We start from the raw sequence: 25,679 nt of genomic DNA, 5'->3' as shown, positions 1-25,679 counted from the left end.
ATCAGAAAATTGGAAAAACTTTGCATTGTGTCATTATATGCGACCAAGTTACCAGGAAAAATAATAAACCTGTATTACGAAAATTATTTTAAAAAAGTGTTCTCAGAAATGAGCTATCGTGCGTGAAGATTCATGGCTTTCAAGCCAAATGATCAATCGTATGGACACATTCATGGCATAGTTTGTTCAAATGATCTTATATTATGCACAAGGGTGCATCTTGGAATGAAAACAATGTTTCCTAAGGAAGTTATCATTTTCTTTGCACGAAAAAATCATTTTCCATTTTTTGAGTGCCCAAAATGAGCTTTTTTTGTGAAGGACCTACCAAATATTTGCTGTAAAATTGTACCAAATCAATTTTCTAAAATACTAGGACATATTTAATGCACAATTGACCAAATGGTTGGGTGTCAAAAGTTTTGATCCACCTCTTGTGAAAAAGATAAATTTCTGCTGATTCAGTAGGAAGCGGGTCAAATTTGAACTGCAGCTGCCTCATAGTTTGCTATTTATTTTTTCCAAAAATTATTTCTAGGTATATAAGTATCTATTTAATTAGAGAAACATCAAAAGTTTTCCAAGATTCAACCACTATCTAGGAACGGTCAAGCCCGCCGTTTTGACCGCATTTTGAAACGGGCATAAAAAATTCAAAAAAAAATCAAAAAATTGGAAAAACTTCGCATTGTATCATTATATGTGACCAAGTTACTAGGAAAAATAATAAACTTGTAATACGAAAATTATTTTTAAAAAGTGTTCTCAGAAATGAGCTATCATGCGTGAAGATTCATGGCTTTCAAGCCAAATGATCAATCTTGTGGCCACATTCATGGCATAGTTTATTCAAATGATCTCATATTGTGCACAAGGGTGCATATTGGAATGACAAACAATGTTGCCTGAGGAAGTTATCATTTTCTTTGCATGAAAAAATCATTTTCCATTTTTTGAGTGCCTAAAATGAGTTTTTTTGTGAAGGACCTACCATATATTTGTTGCAAAAGTGGACCTAATAAATTTTATAAAATACTAGGCCATATTTAATGCACAATTTACAAAATGGTTGGATTTCAAAAGTTTGGATCCACCTCTGGTGAAAAAGACAAATTTCCGCTGATTCAGTAGGAAGTGAGTCAAATTTGAACTGCAGCTACCTTATTGTTTGCTCTTTATTTTTCCCAAAAATCATTTCTAGTTACATAAGTATCTATTTAAGCATAAATACATGGTTTGGTGGCGATACGTCGAGTTTTGGATGGTGGCCCAGGGCCCCAACTCCAAAGCACGTAAACTCGCATGCCCACCGCGTGACCTTGGTGTTGACATGCGTTCTGGGAGGCCTAGGCATGTATAGTGGGTTGGGCACTCCCCAGATAGGTTCTAGGAAGAAAATTACAACAGAAGAATCTCACGAGGAGACCGACCTATGCTCAAAGATGAATTAGCAGCCAAGTGTTTGATTAGTGGTATGGGAAATGCACATGGCCAATAGGCGTGAGTTTTGGCTGAGGATGATCATCTACTAAGAGGAATGGCTTCACAAATTTTTAGCTCAAAAGGAGGATCCTAGGTGGTACTTGCTTTGCAAAGTACCACATTGGAAAAAAATATGAATGTTGAAGCTGGGCTCAAAATAATGAATGGATTGATCTAAAATTTGGTGGAGGATGGTTATCTGGGCATAGGAAAGCACTGTAGAAAATTGATACCATTTGGACATGCCAAAGTGGTACTTCCTTCACAATGCTCTTCGCTGGACAGAAACTTGGAAAATTAGCGAGAGAAATTGGATGAATGAAATGAGCTAAATTTGGTGTAGGTAAGTTACATAAGTATGGTCATGCGCTTGTAAATTTTCAAATCATTTGGGTAAGCCTAGCTAGTACTTGCTTCACAAAGCTTCTCTCGAGGTAGAAACTTTGGAAATTTCCTGAGAAAGATTTACCAGGAACATGGAGCTGAATATTATCATGTGGCGATGATTTGGGTATGGAAGAGTGCCCAAAAATTTTGATGGTAATAGGAGGGGTCTAGAGAACACTTGCTTTGCAACATGCCAATCTGGCCATAAAATATAAATTGAACCTGGGCTCACATAGATGATTTAAATGAGCTGCAATTTGGAGGAGGGTGATAATTTGGGCATATAAAGGAATTGTATAAATTTCATGTCACTTGGATATATAAAAAAGGTACTTCCTTCACAATGCTTCTAGGTGGACAAAAACATTGGAAATTTGCCGAGGAAGATTTGCTAGGAAAATGGAGCTAAATTTTGTCATGAGGCAATGATTTGGATAGGCAAAAGTGCCCAAAAATTTCGAGGGCAATCAAGAATATATAAATAGCACTTCCTTCATAAAGTGTTGTTGTGAACAGAATAGGAAAATGAATATTTTTGAATTATTTTTGAACTAGGAAAGGAAGTTTTTTTTACATATTTGACGAAGATATCACCCAAAGAATTTATGAGATTTTTTGGGAATTTTGGGAATGACATAAATATAGGTTGCTTCCCAACCTAGGGCAAAAACTGCCACATGGACATGATGTTGGGGAACGTAGTAATTTCAAAAAAATTCCTACGCACACGCAAGATCATGGTGATGCATATCAACGAGAGGGTAGAGTGTTGTCTGTGTACCCTCGTAGACCGGCAATGGAAGCATTGACACAACGTAGACGAAGTAGTCGTACGTCTTCCCGATCCGACCGATCCAAGTACCGAACGTACGACACCTCTGAGTTCTGCACACGTTCAACTCGGTGACGTCCCTCGAGCTCCGATCCAGCAAAACGTTGAGGGAGAGTTTCGTCAGCACGACGGCGTGATGACAGTGATGATGTTCTACCGACGCAGGGCTTCGCCTAAGCACCGTACGATATGACCGAGGTAGAATATGGTGGAAGGGGGCACCGCACACGGCTAAGGAACGATCACGAAGATCAACTTGTGTGTCATGGGGATCCCCCTATCCCCCGTATATAAAGGAGGGAGCGGGGGAGGTGCGGCCGGCCCTAGGGGTGCGCCTGGAGGAGTCCTACTCCCACCGGGAGTAGGACTCCCCCCCCTCTTGCCTTGTTGGAAAAGGAAGGGGGAAGGGAGAAAGAGGAAAGGGGGGAGCCGCCCCCCCTTCCTTGTCCTATTCGGACTAGGGGGAGGGGGCACGCGGCCTACCCTGGCCGGCCCTCCTCTTCTCCCTTATGGCCCATGTAGGCCCAATAACCCCCGGGGGGTTCCGGTAACCCCCCAGTACTCCGGTAAAATCCCGATTTCACCCGGAACATTTCCGATATCCAAATATAGGCTTCCAATATATCAATCTTTATGTCTCGACCATTTCGAGACTCCTCGTCATGTCCGTGATCACATCCGGGACTCCGAACAACCTTCGGTACATCAAAACACAAAAAACCCTAATTACGATCGTCACCGAACTTTAAGCGTGCGGACCCTACGGGTTCGAGAACTATGTAGACATGGCCGAGACATGTCTCCGATCAATAACCAATAGCGGAACCTGGATGCTCATATTGGCTCCCACATATTCTACGAAGATCTTTATCGGTCACACCGCATAACAACATACATTGTTCCCTTTGTCATCAGTATGTTACTTGCCCGAGATTCGATAGTCGGCATCTCAATACCTAGTTCAATCTCGTTACCGGCAAGTCTCTTTACTCGTTCCGTAATACATCATCTCGCAACTAAGTCATTAGTTGCAATGCTTGCAAGGCTTAGGTGATGTATATTACCGAGAGGGCCCAGAGATACCTCTCCGACAATCGGAGTGACAAATCCTAATCTCGAAATACGCCAACCCAAAAAGTACCTTCGGAGACACCTGTAGAGCACCTTTATAATCACCCAGTTATGTTGTGATGTTTTGTAGCACACAAAGTGTTCCTCTGGTAAACGGGAGTTGCAAAATCTGATAGTCATAGGAACATGTATAAGTCATGAAGAAAGCAATAGCAACAAACTAAACGATCAAGTGCTATGCTAACGGAATGGGTCAAGTCAATCACATCATTCTCCTAATGATGTGATCCCGTTAATCAAATGACAACTCATGTCTATGGTTAGGAAACATAACCATCTTTGATCAACAAGCTAGTCAAGTAGAGGCATACTAGTGACACTCTGTTTGTCTATGTATTCACACATGTATTATGTTTCCGGTTAATACAATTCTAGCATGAATAATAAACATTTATCATGATATAAGGAAATAAATAATAACTTTATTATTGCCTCTAGGGCATATTTCCTTCAGTCTCCCACTTGCACTAGAGTCAATAATCTAGTTCACATCGCCATGTGATTTAATACCAATAGTTGACATCACCATGTGATTAACACCCATAGTTCAGATCGACATGTGACCAACACCCAAAGGGTTACTAGAGTCAATAATCTAGTTCACATCGCCATGTGATTAACACACAAAGAGTACTAAGGTGTCATCATGTTTTGCTTGTGAGAGAAGTTTAGTCAACGGGTTTGCCACATTCAGATCCATACGTATTTTGCAAATTTCAACAATGCTATGCATGGAGCTACTCTAGCTAATTGCTCCCACTTTCGATATGTATCCAGATTGAGACTTAGAGTCATCTGGATCAGTGTCAAAACTTGCATCGATGTAACCCTTTACGATGAACCTTTTGTCACCTCCATAATCGAGAAACATATCCTTATTCCACTAAGGATAATTTTAACCAATGTCCAATGTTCTACTCCTAGATCACTATTGTACTCCCTTGCCAAACTCGGGGCAGGGTATACAATAGGTCTGGTACACAGCATGGCATACTTTACAGAACCTATGGCTGAGGCATAGGGAATGACTTTCATTCTCTTTATCTTCTGCCGTGGTCGGGTTTTGAGTCTTACTCAGTTTCACACCTTGTAACATAGGAAAGAACTCTTTCTTTGACTGTTCCATTTTGAACTACTTCAAAATCTTGTCAAGGTATGTACTCATTGAAAAACTTTTTAAGCGTCTTGATCTATCTCTATAGATCTTGATGCTCAATATGTAAGCAGCTTCACCAAGGTCTTTCTTTGAAAAACTCCTTTCAAACACTCCTTTATGCTTTGCAGAATAATTCTACATTATCTCTGATCAACAATATGTCATTCACATATACTTATCAGAAATACTGTAGTGCTCCCACTCACTTTCTTGTAAATACAGGCTTCACCGCAAGTCTGTATAAAACTATATGCTTTGATCAACTTATCAAAGCGTATATTCCAACTCCGAGATGCTTGCACCAGTCCATAGATGGATCGCTGGAGCTTGCATATTTTGTTAGCACCTTTAGGATTGACAAAACTTTCTTGTTGCATCATACACAACTCTTCTTTAATAAGTCCATTAAGGAATGTAGTTTTGTTTATCCATTTGTCAGATTTCATAAAATGTGGCAATTGCTAACATGATTCGGACAGACTTCAGCGTAGATACGAGTGAGAAACTCTCATCGTAGTCAACACCATGCACTTGTCAAAAACCTTTTTGCGACAATTCTAGCTTTGTAGATAGTAACACTACTATCAGCGTCCGTCTTCCTCTTGAAGATCCATTTAATCTCAATGGCTCGCCAATCTTTGGGCAAGTCAATCAAAGTCCATACTTTGTTCTTATACATGGATCTCATCTCAGATTTCATGGCCTCAAGCCATTTCGCGGAATCTGGGCTCATCATCGCTTCCTCATAGTTTGTAGGCTCGTCATGGTCAAGTAACATGACCTCTAGGACAGGATTATCTTACCATTCTGGTGCGGATATCACTCTGGTTTACATACGAGGTTCGGTAGTAACTTGATCTGAAGTTACATGATCATCATCATTAGCTTCCTCACTAATTGGTGTAGTAGTCACAGGAACAGATTTCTATGATGAACTACTTTCCAATAAGGGAGCAGGTATAGTTACCTCATCAAGTTCTACTTTCCTCCCACTCACTTCTTTCGAGAGAAACTCCTTCTCTAGAAAAGATCCATTTTCAGCAATGAATATCTTGCCTTCGAATATGTGATAGAAGGTGTACCCAATATTTTCTTTTGGGTATCATATGAAGATTTACTTCTCCGATTTGGGTTCGAGCTTATCATGTTGAAACTTTTTCACATAAGCATCGCTGTCCCAAACTTTAAGAAACGACAGATTAGGTTTCTCGCCAAACCACAGTTCATACGGTGTCATCTCAACGGATTTAGATGGTTCCCTATTTAACGTGAATGTAGCTGTCTCTAATGCATAACCTCAAAACTATTGTGGTTAATCGGTAAGAAACATCATAGATTGGTCCAATAATAGTACGGTTATGCCGTTCGGACACACCATTATGTTGTGGTGTTCCAGGTGGCACGATTTTGTGAAACTATTCCACATTGTTTTAATTGAAGACCAAACTCATAACTCAAATATTTGTCTCTGCGATCAGATCATAGAAACTTTATTTTCTTGTCATGATGATTTTCCACTACACTCTGAAGTTTTTGAACTTTTCAAATGTTTCAGACTTATGTTTCATCAAGTAGATATACCTATATCTGCTCAAATCATCCGTGAAGGTCAGAAAATAACGATACCCGCCGCGAGCCTCAACATTCATCGGACTGCATACATCACTATGTATTATTTCCAATAAGTCAGATGCTTGCTCCATTGTTCCGGAGAACATAATCTTAGTCATCTTGTCCATGAGGCATGGTTCGCAAGCATCAACTAATTCATAATCAAGTGATTCCAAAAGCCCATCAGCATGGATTTTTTTCATGCACTTTACACCAATATGACCTAAACAGCAGTGCCACAAATAAGTTGCACTATCATTATTAACTTTGCATCTTTTGGCTTCAATATTATGAAAATGTGTATCACCACGATCGAGATCCAACAAACCATTTTCATTGGGTGTATGACCATAGAAGGTTTTATTCATGTAAACAGAACAACAATTATTCTCTAACTTACATGAATAACCGTATTGCAATAAACATGATCCAATCATATTTATGCTCAATGCAAACACCAAATAACATTTATTTAGGTTCAACACTAATCCCGAAAGTATAGGGAGTGTGCGATGATGATCATATCAATCTTGGAACCACTTCCAACACACATCGTCACTTCACCCTTAACTAGTCTCTGTTTATTTTGCAACTCCCATTTCGAGTTACTACTCTTAGCAACTGAACCAGTATCAAATACCAAGGGGTTGCTATAAACACTAGTAAAGTACACATCAATAACATGTATATCAAATATAGCTTTGTTCACTTTGCCATCCTTCTTATCCACCAAATACTTGGGGCAGTTCCGCTTCTAGTGCCCAGTCCCTTTGCAGTAGAAGCACTTAGTCTTAGGCTTAGGACCAGACTTGGGCTTCTTCACTTGAGCAGCAACTTGCTTGCCATTCTTCTTGAAGTTCCCTTTCTTTCCCTTTGCCCTTTTCTTGAAACTAGTGGTCTTGTTAATCATCAACACTTGATGCTCTTTCTTGATTTCTACCTTCATCGATTTCATCATCATGAAAAGCTCGGGAATCGTTTTCATCATCCTTCGCATACTATAGTTCATCACGAAGTTCTACTAACTTGGTGATGGTGACTAGAGAATTCTGTCAATCACTATTTTATCTGGAAGATTATTCCCACTTGATTCAAGCGATTGTAGTACCCAGACAATCTGAACACATGCTCACTGCTTGAGCTATTCTCCTCCATCTTTTAGCTATAGAACTTGTTAGAGACTTCATATCTCTCAACTCGGGTATTTGCTTGAAATATTAACTTCAACTCCTGGAACATCCATATGATCCATGACGTTCAAAAACGTCTTTGAAGTCCCGATTCTAAGCTGTTAAGCATGGTGCACTAAACTATCAAGTAGTCATCATATTGAGCTAGCCAAACGTTCATGACGTCTGCATCTGCTCCTGTAATAGGTCTATCACCTAGCGGTGCATTAAGGACATAATTCTTCTGTGCAGCAATGAGGATAAACCTAAGACCACGGATCCAATCCGCATCATTGCTACTAACATCTTTCAACTTAGTTTTCTTTAGGAACATATCAAAAATAAAACAGGGGAGCTAAACGCGAGCTATTGATATACAACATAGATATGCTAATACTACCAGGACTAAGTTCATGATAAATTTAATTTCAATTAATCATATTACTTAAGAACTCCCACTTAGAAAGACATCTCTCTAATCTTCTAAGTGATCACGTGATCCAAATCAACTAAACCATAACCGCTCATCACGTGAAATGGAGTAGTTTTCAATGGTAAACATCACTATGTTGATCATATCTACTATATGATTCACGCTCGACCTTTCAGTCTCAGTGTTCCGAGGCCATATCTGCATATGCTAGGCTCGTCAAGTTTAACCTGAGTATTCTGCGTGTGCAAAACTGGCTTGCACCCGTTGTAGATGGACGTAAAGCTTATCACACCCGATCATCACGTGGTGTCTGGGCACGATGAACTTTGGCAACGGTGCATACTCAGGGAGAACACTTTTATCTTGAAATTTAGTGAGAGATCATCTTATAATTCTACCGTCAATTAAAGCAAGATAAGATGCATAAAAGATAAACATCACATGCAATCAAAATATGTGACATGATATGGCCATCATCATCTTGTGCCTTTGATCTCTATATCCAAAGCATCGTCATGATCTCCATCATCACCGGCATGACACCATGATCTCCATCATCTTGATCTATATCAATGTGTCGTCACATGGTCGTCTCGCCAACTATTGCTCTTGCAACTATTGCTATCGCATAGCGATAAAGTAAAGCAATTATTTGGCTCTTGCATCTTATGCAATAAAGAGACAACCATAAGGCTTCTGCCAGTTGCCGATAACTTCAACAAAACATGATCATCTTATACAACAACTTATATCTCATCACGTCTTGACCATATCACATCACAACATGCCCTGCAAAAACAAGTTAGACGTCCTCTACTTTGTTGTTGCAAGTTTTACGTGGCTGCTACGGGCTTAGCAAGAACCATTCTTACCTACGCATCAAAACCACAACGATAGTTTGTCAAGTTGGTGCTATTTTAACCTTCACAAGGACCGGGCGAAGCCACGCTCGGTTCAACTAAAGTTGGAGAAATTGACACCCGCCAGCCACTTGTGTGCAAAGCACATCGGTAGAACCAATCTCGCGTAAGCGTACGCGTAATGTCGGTCCAGGCCACTTCATCCAACAATACCGCCGAACCAAAGTATGACATGCTGGTAAGCAGTATGACTTATATCGCCCACAACTCACTTGTGTTCTACTCGTGCATAACATCAACGCATAAAACCTAGGCTCTGATGCCACTGTTGGGGAACGTAGCAATTTCAAAAAAATTCCTACACACACGCAAGATCATGGTGATGCATAGCAACAAGAGGGGAGAGTGTTGTCTACGTACCCTCGTAGACCAGCAACGGAAGCGTTGACACAACGTAGAGGAAGTAGTCGTACGTCTTCCCGATCCGACCAATCCAAGTACCGAACGTACGCCACCTCCGAGTTCTGCACACGTTCAACTCGGTGACGTCCCTCGAGCTCCGATCCAGCAAAAGGTTGAGGGAGAGTTTCTTCAGCACGACGGCGTGATGACGGTGATGATGTTCTACCGACGCAGGGCTTCGCCTAAGCACCGCTACGATATGACCGAGGTGGAATATGGTGGAAGGGGGCACCGCACACGGCTAAGGAACAATCACGAAGATCAACTTGTGTGTCATGGGGTGCCCCCTTGCCCCCGTATATAAACGAGGGAGAGGGGGAGGTGCGGCCGGCCCTAGGTGTGCGCCTGGAGGAGTCCTACTCCCGACTCCCCCCTCTTGCCTTGTTGGAAAAGGAAGGGGGAAGGGAGAAAGAGGAAAGGGGGGCGCCGCCCCCCCTTCCTTGTCCTATTCGGACTAGGGGGGAGGGGGCGTGCGGCCTGCCCTGGCCGGCCCTCCTCTTCTCCCGTATGGCCCATGTAGGCCCAATAACCCCCGGGGGGGTTCCGGTAACTCCCCGGTACTCCGGTAAAATCCCGATTTCACCCGGAACATTTCTGATATCCAAATATAGGCTTCCAATATATCAATCTTTATGTCTCAACCATTTTGAGACTCCTAGTCATGTCCGTGATCACATCTGGGACTCCGAACAACCTTTGGTACATCAAAACACAAAAACCCTAATTACGATCATCACCGAACTTTAAGCGTGCAGACCCTATGGGTTCGAGAACTATGTAGACATGACCGAGACATGTCTCCGTTCAATAACCAATAGCGGAACATGGATGCTCATATTGGCTCCCACATATTCTACGAAGATATTTATCGGTCAGACTGCATAACAACATACATTGTTCCCTTTGTCATCAGTATGTTACTTGCCCGAGATTCGATCGTCGGCATCTCAATACCTAGTTCAATCTCATTACCGGCAAGTCTCTTTACTCGTTCCGTAATACATCAACTCGCAACTAACTCATTAGTTGCAATGCTTGCAAGGCTTAGGTGATGTGTATTACCGAGAGGGCCCAGAGATACCTCTCCGATAATCGGAGTGACAAATCCTAATCTCGAAATACGCCAACCCAACAAGTACCTTCGGAGACACCTATAGAGCACCTTTATAATCACCCAGTTACATTGTGACGTTTGGTAGCACACAAAGTGTTCCTCTGGTAAACGGGAGTTGCATAATCTCATAGTCATAGGAACATGTATAAGTCATGAAGAAAGCAATAGCAACAAACTAAACGATCAAGTGCTATGCTAACGGAATGGGTCAAGTCAATCACATCATTCTCCTAATGATGTGATCCCGTTAATAAAATGACAACTCATGTCTATGGTTAGGAAACATAACCATCTTTGATCAACGAGCTAGTCAAGTAGAGGCATACTAGTGACACTCTATTTGTCTATGTATTCACACATGTATTATGTTTCCGGTTAATACAATTCTAGCATGAATAATAAACATTTATCATGATATAAGGAAATAAATAATAACTTTATTATTGCCTCTAGGACATATTTCCTTCACATGACACATAGGCAAAACTAATGTGGTGGCGCCTAGTCATAGCAACACATAGGCAAAACTAATGAGGTGGACATGACACATTGGTCATGATCAGCTAGAAATAAGGCAACGGACGAGTGCTATCTGCTTTATGACCATTTCGTGTAAGGAAATTACGACCTTTCTCACCAAAATGGTCATTATAGTTTAGGGTTTGGAGCCCCCCGAACAGCTTTTGACCAATTGGTCTCAAATGGTCATAGATCTATGACCAATTCTTCCAGGGTCACTGACAGAAGGTCACTAGTTGATATAAGGAAGTAAATAATAACTTTATTATTGCCTCTAGGGCATATTTCCTTCACATGAAACATGGGCAAAACTAATGAGGTGGCGCCTAGTCATAGCAACACATAGGCAAAACTAATGAGGTGGACATGACACATTGGTCATGATCAGCTAGAAATAAGGCAACGGACCAGTGCAATCTGCTTTATGACCATTTCGTGTAAGGAAATTACGACCTTTCTAACCAAAATGGTCATTATAGTTTAGGGTTTGGAGCCCCCTGAACAGCTTTTGACCAATTGGTGTCAAATGGTCATAGATCTATGACCAATTCTTCCAGGGTCATTGACAGGTCACTAGTTGACATATTTCTTGTACTACCCCCTCCTCCTCCAGCTCCTCCTCCACTACGGGCAACACGGGGCAGGAGGGGACCTACCTGACGGAGCTGCTCCTCTCCAAGGGGTACGAGGTGCATGGTGATGGTGGCGCCGGCGCGGGGGCGGGGGCGGTTCGTGGTGGAGAAGAGCAGCGTGAGGGTGCTGGCGCCAGAGCACATGTGGGGCCACCACGACGCCACCATCGTCAACTTCGGGGTGCCCGACTACGGCGGCACACTCACAGGCGTCGTGCTCTACCTGGACAAGAAGGCCACTGGATGCGCCGAGTTCCCGACCAGGTTCTAGTCCAAGTCCAGCTGCCCCGTCGTCCTCCTGCTCGACCGCGGAGGTACACACGCCACACGCTCACCAGTTACCTTCAGGCATTAACCCTGCTGATTTGATTGATTGATTGATCGATTCCTGGCTTCGGCTAATTCTCACGGGGAAGACACTGCTGATGCGCGACTGTGTGAGCCTGAATTGTCCGACGATTTACGATGCCACTGAATTTAGTTTTTCCAACGGTGATATGTTAACTGGGAAGGAAGCTACTGATGGGAGTTAGTACTACTAATATATTAGCCTATTACTTACACATGCTAATTAGTTTAGTGCTAGTAGTATTACTTTAATCCTATTGATGTAGATATATCTCCAACTCAGATATGAGAGATTTTCAGAAGCTTCTTAATCTGCGGAGGGGGAAGGGACTTTACAAGTGGAGATCAATTTTGTCGTGTTCCATTTAGTTAGATATTTTGTTCTAAAAGGTAGAATTAGGCGACTTTTCTTGGTCCAATATATCATGCATAACTAGTCAAAAAATTGAATACTAGCGAAATTTGTTTTAAAAAACACCAAATTCAAATGCAACCTGTGGGAACACGCCAAATTCAAATGGAATTTAGTACTCCCTCCAGAGTATAACACACCAAACTAATATTTTCCTGATATATTATCTTCAGTTTGTTCCCCTTTGGTCTGCATCAACAGTTTCAGATATCTGCCTAACCTGCCAACTCTGAACCTAGACAGCAAGAAGAGTAGATTCAGACATGGATGCAGTATAAAAAACAGCCATTGCATTTGTTGGTGCCCATTTCAGTTGATCCAACCATCGCAACGCACCTGATCACAACACCTCCACTACCAACTCCAATCGGTTGGTGCCGCGAGCAATTCCTTCAAGCCAAAGAGAGCATCAGACAGACCAACAATCCGTCTCATCCTTCCTTGATTAATTTCCAAGAAAATTAAGAAATAATTCCACATTTTCTAACCACCTTCAAGCATCAGATCAACTATCTGTTTCATCATCCTTCCTTGATTGATTTCCAAGCAAAGAAAGGAAGAATTACAAACTTTCATTTTGTGTAGTAATAAATAAAAAAAATGAATTCTGGTACAAAACTCTGGCTGTAAATTAACAACAATTTGACTGGCGTTTGTACTGTCCCAACAGAGTGCTACTTCGCGCTCAAGAGTTTGAAGCTTTCTCTGGTCAAGAGTTTGAAATGATGTTGTTGGTTGTGCAGGTACTGCGCGCCGGACCGGGAGGAGGACTTCGGGGAGGGGTACGAGGGGAAGCAGGTGGTGGTGGAGAACCTGCGGCAGCTGTGTGTGCACCGGGTAGCGAACGAGAGCGGGCGGCCGTGGGCGTGGTGGGACTTCACCATGGACTACAAGCTGTGGTCCTCCATGAAGGAGAAGAAGTACAGAAAGGCGTGCATGGAGGAGGTGGCGGCGTCACTGGGGCTGTCGCTGGAGAAGGTGCTGGCATGCATGGGCGACCCCAACGCCAATGCCGATAACCCGTGCTGTCCAAGGAGCAGGAGGACCAGATCGGGCACGGGTCAAGGGGGGACGTCACCATCCTGCCCACACTCGTCATCATCGACGTCCAGTATAGAGGTATGGCTAGCATATATGGTATGCTGGTATCCATCAGTGGCATTCTACATGACCATCTTGGCACATTGCAATGGGAATATTTAGACCAGTACAGTTCTGAATTGCTATTAACCTACATATTGAAATGGTGAATATGTTAGCACATATTTCCCATACGTGAAGAGCATCAGTTGAACTATAGTCCTCTGATTAAATGAATAAAATGAGTGTTGGCCTGAAGCTTTTGCTTGTTCATTCGTAGGATTCATCAAGGTGTCCAGTGAACTATCCATTATTCTTGCCTATTAGCTTTTCAGGTATTAGGAATTTTGTACTGAAGCAAACTTCTCTATTTTCGATTATGATAACAAACTTGTCTTTCTGTATTGTGTGATACATTCATAATATATGTTATCTTGGTATCCATCAGTAGTATTTTGCATTACCATCTTGGCACATTACATTGGGGGTATTTAAATCAATACCGTTCAAAATTGTATTTGGTGAATATGTTGGCCCATGTTTCTCATATGTGAGGAGCGTGAGTTGAACTATAGTCCTACAGTTAAATGAATGAAATGAGAGTCTTGGCCTGTGTTGGCCTGAAGCTTTCACTTGTTCATTTGTATGATCCATCAAGGTGTCCAGTCAACAGTCCATTCTTCTTGCCTATTTGCTTTTAAGGTATCAGACATTTTGTCCTGAGCATAATGAGGTCACTATCCTTGAGTTAAACAATTGACATCATATATGATGTGACGCAATGCCAAGTGTGTATCTGGGCCATCTGGCAAAGGCAAGAGATACCCTACATGATTCACACAAAATAGGCTTCAGGACAAGCATTGTAAGTATAGTATTGGCTTCTATTTGTCTGCTACATTTGACAAGTTGCTGGCAGAAGGGATGGTATATCATCTTCAGGCTTCAGCAGCCAAAAGTATATTATATATTCTAAAATTCTACTCTGATCGTGCCGGAATCGTCATGGCGAAGCTGCTGCTGAATCTTAATGATGTTTGGGTTTCAGAGTGCGGGGAGCGGGGCACGTGTACGATGGCTTCCTCCGTCCGCTGGTGGCGAGGCACAAGGACGACATCGACCAGTCCAGTTGGAGCTGAGGGCCAGAGCGAGGGACGTGACTGCGTCACAACTCAAAGCGGCGGCTGCCATCAGTCAGGTGTGGCTCTTCGAGGCTATCCAATGTGTTTTGTCGCAGCTATTGGCCGTGAGATCAGGCCGGGCAGGCGCCGCACATTGACGAGTGGTCCAATTTTTGGATCAGGCTATAACAACTTACGTAGGTAGTTGCTTATGTAACTGTGCGATAGAATGGAATTATACATGAGTTGCTGCTACAAGGAGGAACGTAGTTGATTGTGTAACTGTGCGATAGAATGAAATTATACATGAGTTGTTGCCACGATGAGGAACTGGAAAAGATACGTTAACTGTGTGATATAATGAATTTGGTTGGTTTTATTTTTTTAAATTCATAATAAGTTAGTAGTGGCGTGGTGATAAAATGGCGCGCTACTAGTATTTAGGATACTAGTAGCATTGGGACTATAGGCGCGCTACTACTATTTCATTAGTAGTAGCGCGGTTCACAATAGCAGTAGCGCGGGTTCGACCCACGCTACGACTAACTTTTAGCTGTAGCGCGATACTAGTAGCGAGAGTACCCTCGCTACTAGTAGCCATTTTACCCGCGCTGGTAGTAGCCTTTTCCCTGGTAGTGTAAGGATGAAATAATTGGTCTTGCTTCTATTGATGTGCCTCCTACTGATCCTCTAGAACAATATCTGCTAGACCATGAAAATGATTTACATATGCATGAAAGAAATGAAATAGATAAGATTTTCTTTGAACAACGTCCTCTGCTTAAACACAATTTGCCTATTAAAACTCCAGGAGGTCCTCCTCCACCTAAAGGTGATCCTGTGTTTGAATTAAAGCAATTGTCGGGCACTTTGAAATATGCTTATCTTAATGAGAAGAAGATATAACATGTTATTATTAGTGCTAACCTTTCATAACATGAAGAAGAAAGATTATTGAAAGTTCTAAGGAAGCACCGAGTTGCTATTGGATATACTCTTGATGATTTAAAGGGCATTAGTCCCACTTTATGTCAGCACAAGATTAATATGGAACCTGATGCTAAACCCGTTGTTGATCACCAACGTCGGTTAAATCCGAAGATGAAGGAAGTAGTAAGAACGGAAATACTAAAACTTCTGGAAGCAGGTATAATCTATCCTATAGCTGATAGTAGATGGGTAAGTCCCGTTCATTGTGTCCCTAAGAAAGGAGGTACCACTGTTGTTCCTAATGATGAGAATGAACTGATTCCACAAAGAATTGTTACATGCTATAGAATGGTAATTGATTTTGGAAAATTAAACAAAGCAACTAGAAAAGATTATTACCCTCTGCCTTTTATTGATCAAATGCTGAAAGATTATCTAAGCACACACATTTTTGCTTCCTTGATGGATACTCTGGTTTTTCACAAATACCTGTTTCTCAACCTAATCAAGAAAAGACCACTTTCACTTGTCCCTTTGGGACTTATCCTTATAGAAATATGCCTTTTGGTGTATGCAATGCACCTGCTACCTTTCAAATATGTATGACCACTATATTCTCTGACTTTTGTGAAAAGATTGTTGAGGTTTTCATGGATGACTTCTCTGTTTATGGGAAGTCTTTTGATGATTGTTTAAGCAATCTTGATCGAGTTTTGCAGAGATGTGAACAAAGAAATATTGTCTTGAATTGGGAGAAGTGCCACTTTATGGTTAATGAAGGTATTTTCTTGGGTCATAAAATCTCTGAAAGAGGTATTGAAGTGGACAAAGCTAAGGTTGATGCAATTGAGAAAATGCTATGTCCTAAAGATATCAAAGGTATTCGTAGTTTCCTAGGTCATAATGGTTTCTATAGGAGATTTATCAGAAATTTGTCTAAAATTTCTAGGCCTCTTACAAATCTTTTGAAAAAGGATGGTCCTTTTGTTTTTGATGATGATTGTTTAGAAGCCGTCAAAACACTCAAGAAAGCCTTAATTTCTGCACCTATTGTTCAACCACCTGATTGTAACTTGCCTTTTGAAAATATGTTTGATGCTAGTGATTATGTTGTTGGTGCTGTTCTAGGACAAAGAGTTGATAAGAAACTAAATGTTATTCATTATGCTAGTAAAACTCTAGACAGTGCTCAAAGAAATTATCCTACTACTGAAAAAATCTAGCAGTGGTGTTTGCCTATGATAAATTTAGATCTTACATTGTTGATTCAAAAGTAATTGTTCACACCGACCATGCTGCTATTCAATATCTTATGGAAAATAAAGATGCTAAACCTAGACTTATTTGATGGGTTCTCTTGCTACAAGAATTTGATTTGCATATCACTAATAGTAAAGGAGCAAAGAACCCCGTAGCTGATAATTTGTCTAGGCTTGAAAATGTGCTTGATGACCCGCTACCTATTGATGATAGCTTTCCTGAGTAGTAAGCTCCAATAAATGTATCTCATAACACTCCTTGGTATGCTGACTATGCTAATTACATTGTTGCTAAATATTTACCACCTAGCTTTACATACCAACAAAACAAAAAAATTCTTCTATGATTTAAGACACTACTTTTGGGATGACCCACATCGTCATGAAGAAGGAGTAGATGGTATTATTAGATGTTGTGTACCTGAGCATGAACAGGGGAAAATCCTATGGAAATGTCACTCCGAAGCTTATGGAGAGTATCATGCGAGAGATAGAACTGCTCACAAGGTATTACAGTCTGGATTTTATTGGCCTACTCTTTTGAAGGATACTCGTAAGTTCGTCTTATCTTGTGATGAATGTTAAATAATAGGTAATATCGGTAAGCGTCATGAAATGCCTATGAATTATTCACTTGCTGTTGAACCATTTGATGTTTGGGAATTTGATTACACGGGACCTTTTCCTTCCTCTAATGGGTATAAACATATTTTGGTTTCTGTTGATTATATTACTAAGTTGGTAGAAGCTATTCCAACTAGTAGTGCTGATCACAACACCTCTATTAAAATGCTTAAGGATGTTATTTTCCCAAGGTTTGTTGTCCCTAGATATTTAATGACTGATGGTGATTCACACTTTATTCATGGTGCTTTCCGTAAAATGCTTGCTAAGTATGATGTTAACCATAGAATTGCATCACCTTATCATCCTCAGTCTAGTGGTCAAGTTGAACTTAGCAATAGAGAAATAAAATTAATTTTTCAAAAGATTGTCAATAGGTCCCAAAAGAATTGGTCTAAGAAATTATATGATGCACTTTGGGCTTATAAAACAACATACAAAAATCCTATGGGTATGTCTCCTTATAAAATGGTTTATGGAAAAGCTTGTCATTTGCCTCTTGAGTTAGAACTCAATTATGATTTTAAACTTGCTGGTGAAAGATGTTATTTGACATTAGTTCATTAGATGAATGGAGAACCCAAGCTTATGAAAATGACAAGTTATTTAAAGAAAAAGTTCAAAGATGGCATGATAAAAGAATCCAAAAGTGTGAGTTCAAAGTTGGAGAATATGTTCTTTTGTACAACTCTCATTTCAGATTGTTTGCAGGAAAACTCCTCTCCAAATGGGAAGGACCCTATGTTATCAAGGAGGCTTATCGGTGTGGAGCTATCAAAATAAACAATGCTGAAGGTACTAACCCGAAGGTTGTTAATGGGCAATGAATAAAACATTATATCTCAGGTATGCCCATTAATGTTGAAAGTAATATTATCCAAACTATGACACCGGAAGAACACATAAAAGAGACCTTCTGTAGCACTCTAGAATCGTGAAAAAAAGGGTGGTATGTGATACGGTAAGTAAGCGAACTCCGGAAAATCCGCAAAAATATTTTTTGTCAGTTTTGGAATATAACAAAAATTAGGAAAATAAGAAACGAACGAGAAGCACACCCTGGTGGGCACAATACACGAGGGCGCACCTAGCTTGCCCTTGCCAGGCGCACCTAGGTGGGTTGTACCCACCTCGGGTACCTTCCGGACTCCATTTTTCTACAACTTGCTTGTTTCCAAAGATAAAAAATCTTTATATACCCCCCGAACCTATTGATCAATGTATGGCAGAGAAATTTTCGATTCTATTTTCTTGTTGTTTTTGGTTAGATCTGTTGAGCCAGGCATCGTGTCTTCCTCTTCCTCCAACAACCTGGAAGAGGATGCCTGGTTGATGAAGATCGAGTTAAAGAGAGAAGAGCTCGTAGAAGCCGTCACATGGGATAAGGGCAAGCAGGCTATTGTAGATCAAGCACCGACTGTTGAGCAGGCCTGGCCTGTTGAGGAAGAAGAAGAAGATATCCTTAAACCTTACTGATACGTCTCCAACGTATCTATTTTCCAAACACTTTTGCCCTTGTTTTGGACTCTAACTTGCATGATTTGAATAGAACTAACCCGGACTGACTTTGTTTTCAGCAGAATTGCCCTGGTGTTATTTTGGTGCAGAAATAAAAGTTCTCGGAATGACCTGAAACTTCACGGAGAATATTTTTGGAATATAAAAAAATACTGGCGAAAGAATCAATACCAAGGGGCCTACACTCTGTCCACGAGAGTGGGGGGCGCGCCAACCCCCTGGGCACGCCCCCTGCCTCGTGGCCCCCTAGAGCTCCACCAACCTGAACTCCAACTATATATATTCACGTTCGGGGAGACAAAAATCAGAGAGAAGGATTCATCGCGTTTTACAATACGGAGCCGCTGTCAAGCCCTAATCTCTCTCGGGAGTGCTGATCTGGAGTCCGTTCGGGGCTCTAGAGAGGGGAATCTGTCGCCGTCGTCATCATCAACCTTCCTCCATCACCAATTTCATTATTCTCACCACCGTGCATGAGTAATTCCATCGTAGGCTTGCTGGACGGTGATGGGTTGGATGAGATTTATCATGTAATCGAGTTAGTTTTGTTAGGGTTTGATTCCTAGTATCCATTATGTTCTGAGATTGATGTTGCTATGACTTTGCTATGCTTAATGCTTGTCACTAGGGCCCGAGTGCCAGGATTTCAGATCTGAACCTATTATGTTTTCATGAATATATGTGAGTTCTTGATCCTATCTTGCAAGTCAATAGTCACCTACTATGTGTTATGGTCCGGTAACCCCGAAGTGACAATAATCGGGACCACTCCCAGTGATGACTATAGTTTGAGGAGTCCATGTATCACTAAGTGCTAATGCTTTGTTCTGGTACTCTATTAAAAGGAGGCCTTGATATCCCTTAGTTTCCAATAGGACCCCGCTGCCACGGGAGGGTAGGACAAAAGATGTCATGCAAGTTCTTTTCCATAAGCACGTATGACTATATTCGGAATACATGCCTACATTACATTGATGAACTGGAGCTAGTTCTGTGTCACCCTATGTTCTAACTGTTGCCTTAGGAATCGCTTCTGACATAATTATCCATCACTGATCCATTGCTTAAAAGCTTTTCACATATTGATCTTTGCTTAGTTACTTTTCCGTTGCTACTGTTACAATCTCTACAAAGCCAATACTATTACTTTTGCCACTGCTACCGTTACTTCCATATTACTTTGCTACTAAATACTTTGTTGCAGATATTAAGTCTTTCAGGTGCAGTTGAATTGACAACTCAACTGTTAATACTTGAGAATATTCTTTGGCTCCCCTTGTGTCGAATCAATAAATTTGGGTTGAATACTCTACCCTCGAAAACTGTTGCGATCCCCTATACTTGTGGGTTATCACTTACTATGCTCATCTTACCCCGACTGAGATTGAAGCCTTTTGAATCATTGAAACGGTTCGTGTGCAAAGTAAATATCTCATTCGTGAAAATATTCTGCATCAAGAGCACATCTTCTTCCTCCGGAGCGTCATCCATAGATTGGAAAATCTCTTGATCGTGAAGGACATGATCGCTGCTACTTCATCACCACCTTCTTCTTCATCACCAAAAGAAAATTGAGTATCGGGTATGGGCACTCCCCTTGGCTTTCGCCAAGCTTGGGGGAGGTGCCCCGGTATCGTATCACCACTATCTTTTGCCTTTACGTATTTCAGTTCGATCCATAGTCATCTTTTGCTTTAGATGAATAAAAGTTTAGTTTGATCCTTTCTTTTTGAGAGTTTGCTTAGTGATATATCCTTGTAATCGTGTGCGAGATATATAATAAAGTTTAGTTTGAGTTTTTGATTTCTTTACTTTCATGTTCCAATGAAAAGAAAGGAAATAAATGAAAAGATCATATGCTAATCTTATGGTAGGTGATGACACCAGATAAGGAAAAGTATAAGTAGAAAATTTTATTAGAGATTGACAAAAATAGCATTGGTCAATGATGCAACTCATGAAAGAATTAATAAGGGAAGAGAAGATTCACATATAAATATACTATCCTAGAAATATTTTGTGATTGTGAGCCCCCATCAAAATATTATATGCCAAAGTTGTTGACGTTGGACAAGGAAGACAACTTAATGATTTATGTTTGTTCATATTCACATAGAAGTTATATTGTCATAGATCCTTCAACATGTGGTGCTTGCCCCCATCTTTGCCAGCCAAAAATTCCGCACTAAGTAGAGATACTACTTGTGCATCCAAAAACCCTTAAACCCAAATCTTACTTTCAAGAGTCCACCATACCTACCTAGGGATTGAGCAAGATTCTTCAACTAAGTTGTCATCGGTGCAATAAGGAAATACAAATTGCTTCTAAAGGTGTGAGATCATTTAGTGTAAAAGAAAATTGAGCTTCCAATATAGACTACATAAGGAGCAAAATGAGTGAATCTAGATTCTAATCTAAACTATATCTATAATTCTACATACATTTGTATGTAGTTCATATTGAAATCTATAAAAAAATACTTGTACTTAGGAACATAGGTAGTTGTATTTTACATCATTTGTGCAATCTCAGTTTAGCTTCTAACATTTACTAGTTGCTTGTGTGTACATATATGAGCGGTACTGATCCCCACTTCGATCCCTTTTGCATATGGGGCAATGAGATATTCATGAACAAGCATCAAGGGAGGAAACTAAGAAAGATTGTTAGGCGAAAGAAACAGGTGATTGGAATTAAGCTCTTTATTTACACTTTGTCCAAGACAACAGTGAACTTTAGGATGGCAAGTAATTTGTTGCATTTTCCCCCTGCCCACAACAAGTTACTCTATTAGACCTCAGTATCTGATATTTTTCCCTTTTCAGTGGTTTCCGAAGCTATTTATTGTTGATTACCTTGCAAAATACATGACCGGAGTGGAGGCAACTAAGGTTAAAGTATATAATTCATGCTACCATGATAATGCTCTAGAAGTCTTCCTGAAGGCGGTGAAGGATGGGCGGGCGATCGTCACAAGGGGTTGGACGAAAGTGGTTCGTTCCTATGGAATGCAGGAAAGCACATTATGGGCATTCCGCTTCTTCAACACCATGGATAGTCAAAATGATTTACGCTTGTCTCTTCACCTTTACCGCCTTTAAATATTGTGGTTCATCATACTTAATTGTTGTCTAATCCTGTAATTACTGAACATATTGTACTGGCAATTTTATTTATGGATTTGTTGTTGAACCATTGTGCTGAGATTTTTGAATTGCACGTTTCATATTTCAAAATTTGCAATTCGAATAATAAATTACAGGCAAAAATAAAAATATACAGGAGCTAATAATATAATGTGCACACGATTAGAAAGAAAACAATGTGTGCAATGTAAAAAGAGAACAGACGGTCATGGAACTTTGCAAATGGTTATGGCAATAAAAGCGCTTGTGATGGATAGCCCAATGCCACAGAGTTTTCTTCATCAAATCGTGTGTGATGTAGTTGATAAAAGAAAACAGTTAACCAAGGCAGAGCGTTTGTGATAGTTAGACCTTTCACACACGAGCCTATACATAAAACAGTGTGGGATGTACATACGAACGAAAACATTTTCCTTGGATTGACTGTGTGGGATGTACATAAGAACCGAAATGTATTCCTTGGATTGACTGTGTGTGATATACATACGAGAAAAAACGTTTTCCCTGGATTGACTGTGTAGGATGTACATACGAATAGAAATGTTTTCCTGGGATTCATCGTGTGGGATGTACATACGAACGGAAATGATTGAGTTTCGATGCCTCGCCCGATCGCACACGAGATCATTTTGCCCTAGCCTATGTCCCAAGAGGGCCTATCCCCGGCGGTTTCTGGGTCGTGTGGGAAGGACCCCCTATCGCCCACACTCACTTGGCGACAGTTCCAAATGTCCTCATCGAAAGGGGTTAAAAACCGTTTGTATAGCACCGACGCGTACCAGTGTCTGCTCCTCGTTCGGTTCGACAATCTTACTTATCAAAAGGACTATGATAGATCACCTATACTTGTGGGTCATCAGTATATACTAACCCCTCACGCTGATGGTGAAATTGCGATGGTATGGTTACACCCTCTTTTGGATGTGGTGGTAGAATGACACCTTAGTGGTGCTAGGTTGAATTTGATATGCCATATGATCATGCATTCTTACTATTGTTATTTTGCTCCATTGCTTGCTACTTGAACTATTGCTAGGACAAGTGTTATGTAGTGTTCCACGGGAGGGATCCGGGGGTTTACAGTTCATGGGAAGGATGCAATGAAGAAATGTCAGGTTACAAGAACAACATCCATAGAGGGTTTAAGACTAGGCAGGTGGCAGAGGATGCTTACTCAAAATTTTTGTGATAGCATGCATGCGATGTTGAAGTTAGCAAGGTGGATCAACACTGTGGGATGAAGAACTTCATCATCATCGTCCAGTTCGTCGCCATTGCAGTGTTGTGGCGTTGGTGTGTTCGGTGTGATCGCATGTGAAGTGAAGCGGGTAAGCTCATCACCTAGGGTACAAGGTTAGCCCACCTCACATCCTTTGTGCAACCAAACACCGAGTAGTTGCATGAGAGGAGATAATGTTGTGGCGACCCGACCCGAATGGATCAAGTGCTCTGTGCTCAGGTGTCATCCCTGGATCAGTAATGCTGACACCACACAGTACATCGAAGGATTTATAGCAGAGTGGCAATCACACACTTATTACATCGTTGTCTCAAAGAGAACTTATTACAATAAATATGGCTTAAGGCCATCTAATAACGATGACAGCAGAAGACTCGGAAGATAAATGGGTCCATCAACTCCAACGGCATCACTGAGTATAGAACCACGACCTAAAAGCACCTTACTCGTCGTCTGAAAAGTCTGCAACATGAGAAGTTGCAGCCCGAAAACGGGTCAGTACATGGAATATGCTGGCAATGTAACACATAGAGAGTAATGGAATGAAACAGCTATACTATATGCATATATGGCTGGTGGAAAGCTCGATGGTTACAGTTTTGCGTAAAGCCAGTTTTTCCCTACTGCAAAGGAATAAATTTATTTAACTATCATGGTAGTTGTTAAACATTGAGAATGGTTGACGGCATTCCGATCCCAATTAAGTGAATAGTTAAAACCCAACAACATTAATTAGAGGTGACATGTTGAGATTCACATGATATTCAAGTACTAGATACTCAAGTTGTCCATAACTGGGGACACGGCTAATCATGATTAGTTTGTACACTTTGCAGAGGTTTGCGCACTTTTCCCCACATGACTCGATCGCCTCCGTTTGTTTTCTCGCACTACATGGTGTTTGAGAAACGGATGACCGAGACATAGTCTTTCAAAAGCGCTAGCACCTTACATGTGGGGTAGATCGTACCACCTACAACCCCTACATCTGCTAGTCCACCCCGTAAGAGTTCGCACAACTTAGTCAACTATGCCAGAGCCCATAGTAGCATGTGGCTACACACGGAAGTTTCTAGCATGAATGATCTTATGATCCCTTTGAGCCTGGGTGGCGGTCCAAAATAAAACAGGCAAGTCCTGATAGACATCAGGTGCCTCAATCCACCCAGATGTGTGTTTAAGTTGCCACCTTTGATAAAGCATTAAAATTATCAACTCACATCTGTCATGGATATCACTCACCCAATCCACGTCTACTAGCATAGCATGGCATAATAAGAAAACGTAGAAGTAACTCCCAAAGGTTTCATAATAATACAGGTGATAGGTACTACCTCATCTATTTCCCATCCCACAGTTTAATTAGATCCTAATCATGCAATGTGAGAGGATTGATCTAATGCAATAAAACATGGGTTGTAGAAAAGGGTATGATCAAAGTGTTACTTGCCTTGCTGATGATCCGCGAGACCTAGGGTTTCGAAGTAACAAGCGGCGCAATCCGCGGGTGATCTATCGCAGACAAACAACAAGCATACAATAAGTACTCATCTAATGCACAGGTAAAACTCGAACAGCAGAACGAACCAGGAAGTTCAACTTAAGAACTCCGGTTGCAAAGAAAGAACAAACCGAACAAAGAAACGGAAAACAAACGGCGGAAGAAAACAACTCGGTTCTAGCAAGTTGAAACTAGGTCAAATTTTACTGGGGCAAAAACTTGTTTAAGTTGATTAGACGGAACGGCGGTTTCGAAACGAAACTCCAGGCGCTTGAATCACCTGATTCCGATAAACGAGCGAGAAGAAAGACTAGAACGAAGATCGGATCTGAGATCACGATCGCGGAATAAATCCGACGAAAAGAAAAGAAGAACGATTAAATGAACGGGCGTCGTTAACCGGGGAATAATCGGTGATCATGTTCGTTGAGACGAACGGTCCGAAAGAAGAACGAAAACCGATCTAGGGTTTTCGGAAAAGAAAACTGAAACAAAGAACGAGAGAAAACCGGAACGGTTAAGAAAGAACCGGAACGGTTTAGAAGAAAAACTGAACCGAGGGGAGAAAAAGAGACGCGGCGCGGGACAACCTCGGCGAGGCTCCGGCGAACGGCGGCGACGGCGGCTATAGGGCGGCGGCGGCGGCTATAGGGCGGCGGCGGCGGGTGAGGGGCGCGGGGTGGGGCGCGAGGTGGGGCGCGGCTAAGGAGG

The sequence above is a fragment of the Triticum dicoccoides genome, chromosome 6A (assembly GCF_002162155.2).
Source record: "Triticum dicoccoides isolate Atlit2015 ecotype Zavitan chromosome 6A, WEW_v2.0, whole genome shotgun sequence".
NCBI classification, from domain to species: domain Eukaryota; kingdom Viridiplantae; phylum Streptophyta; class Magnoliopsida; order Poales; family Poaceae; genus Triticum; species Triticum dicoccoides.
The sequence above is the reverse complement of the archived record's forward strand: the minus strand, read 5'-3'. Positions refer to the sequence as shown.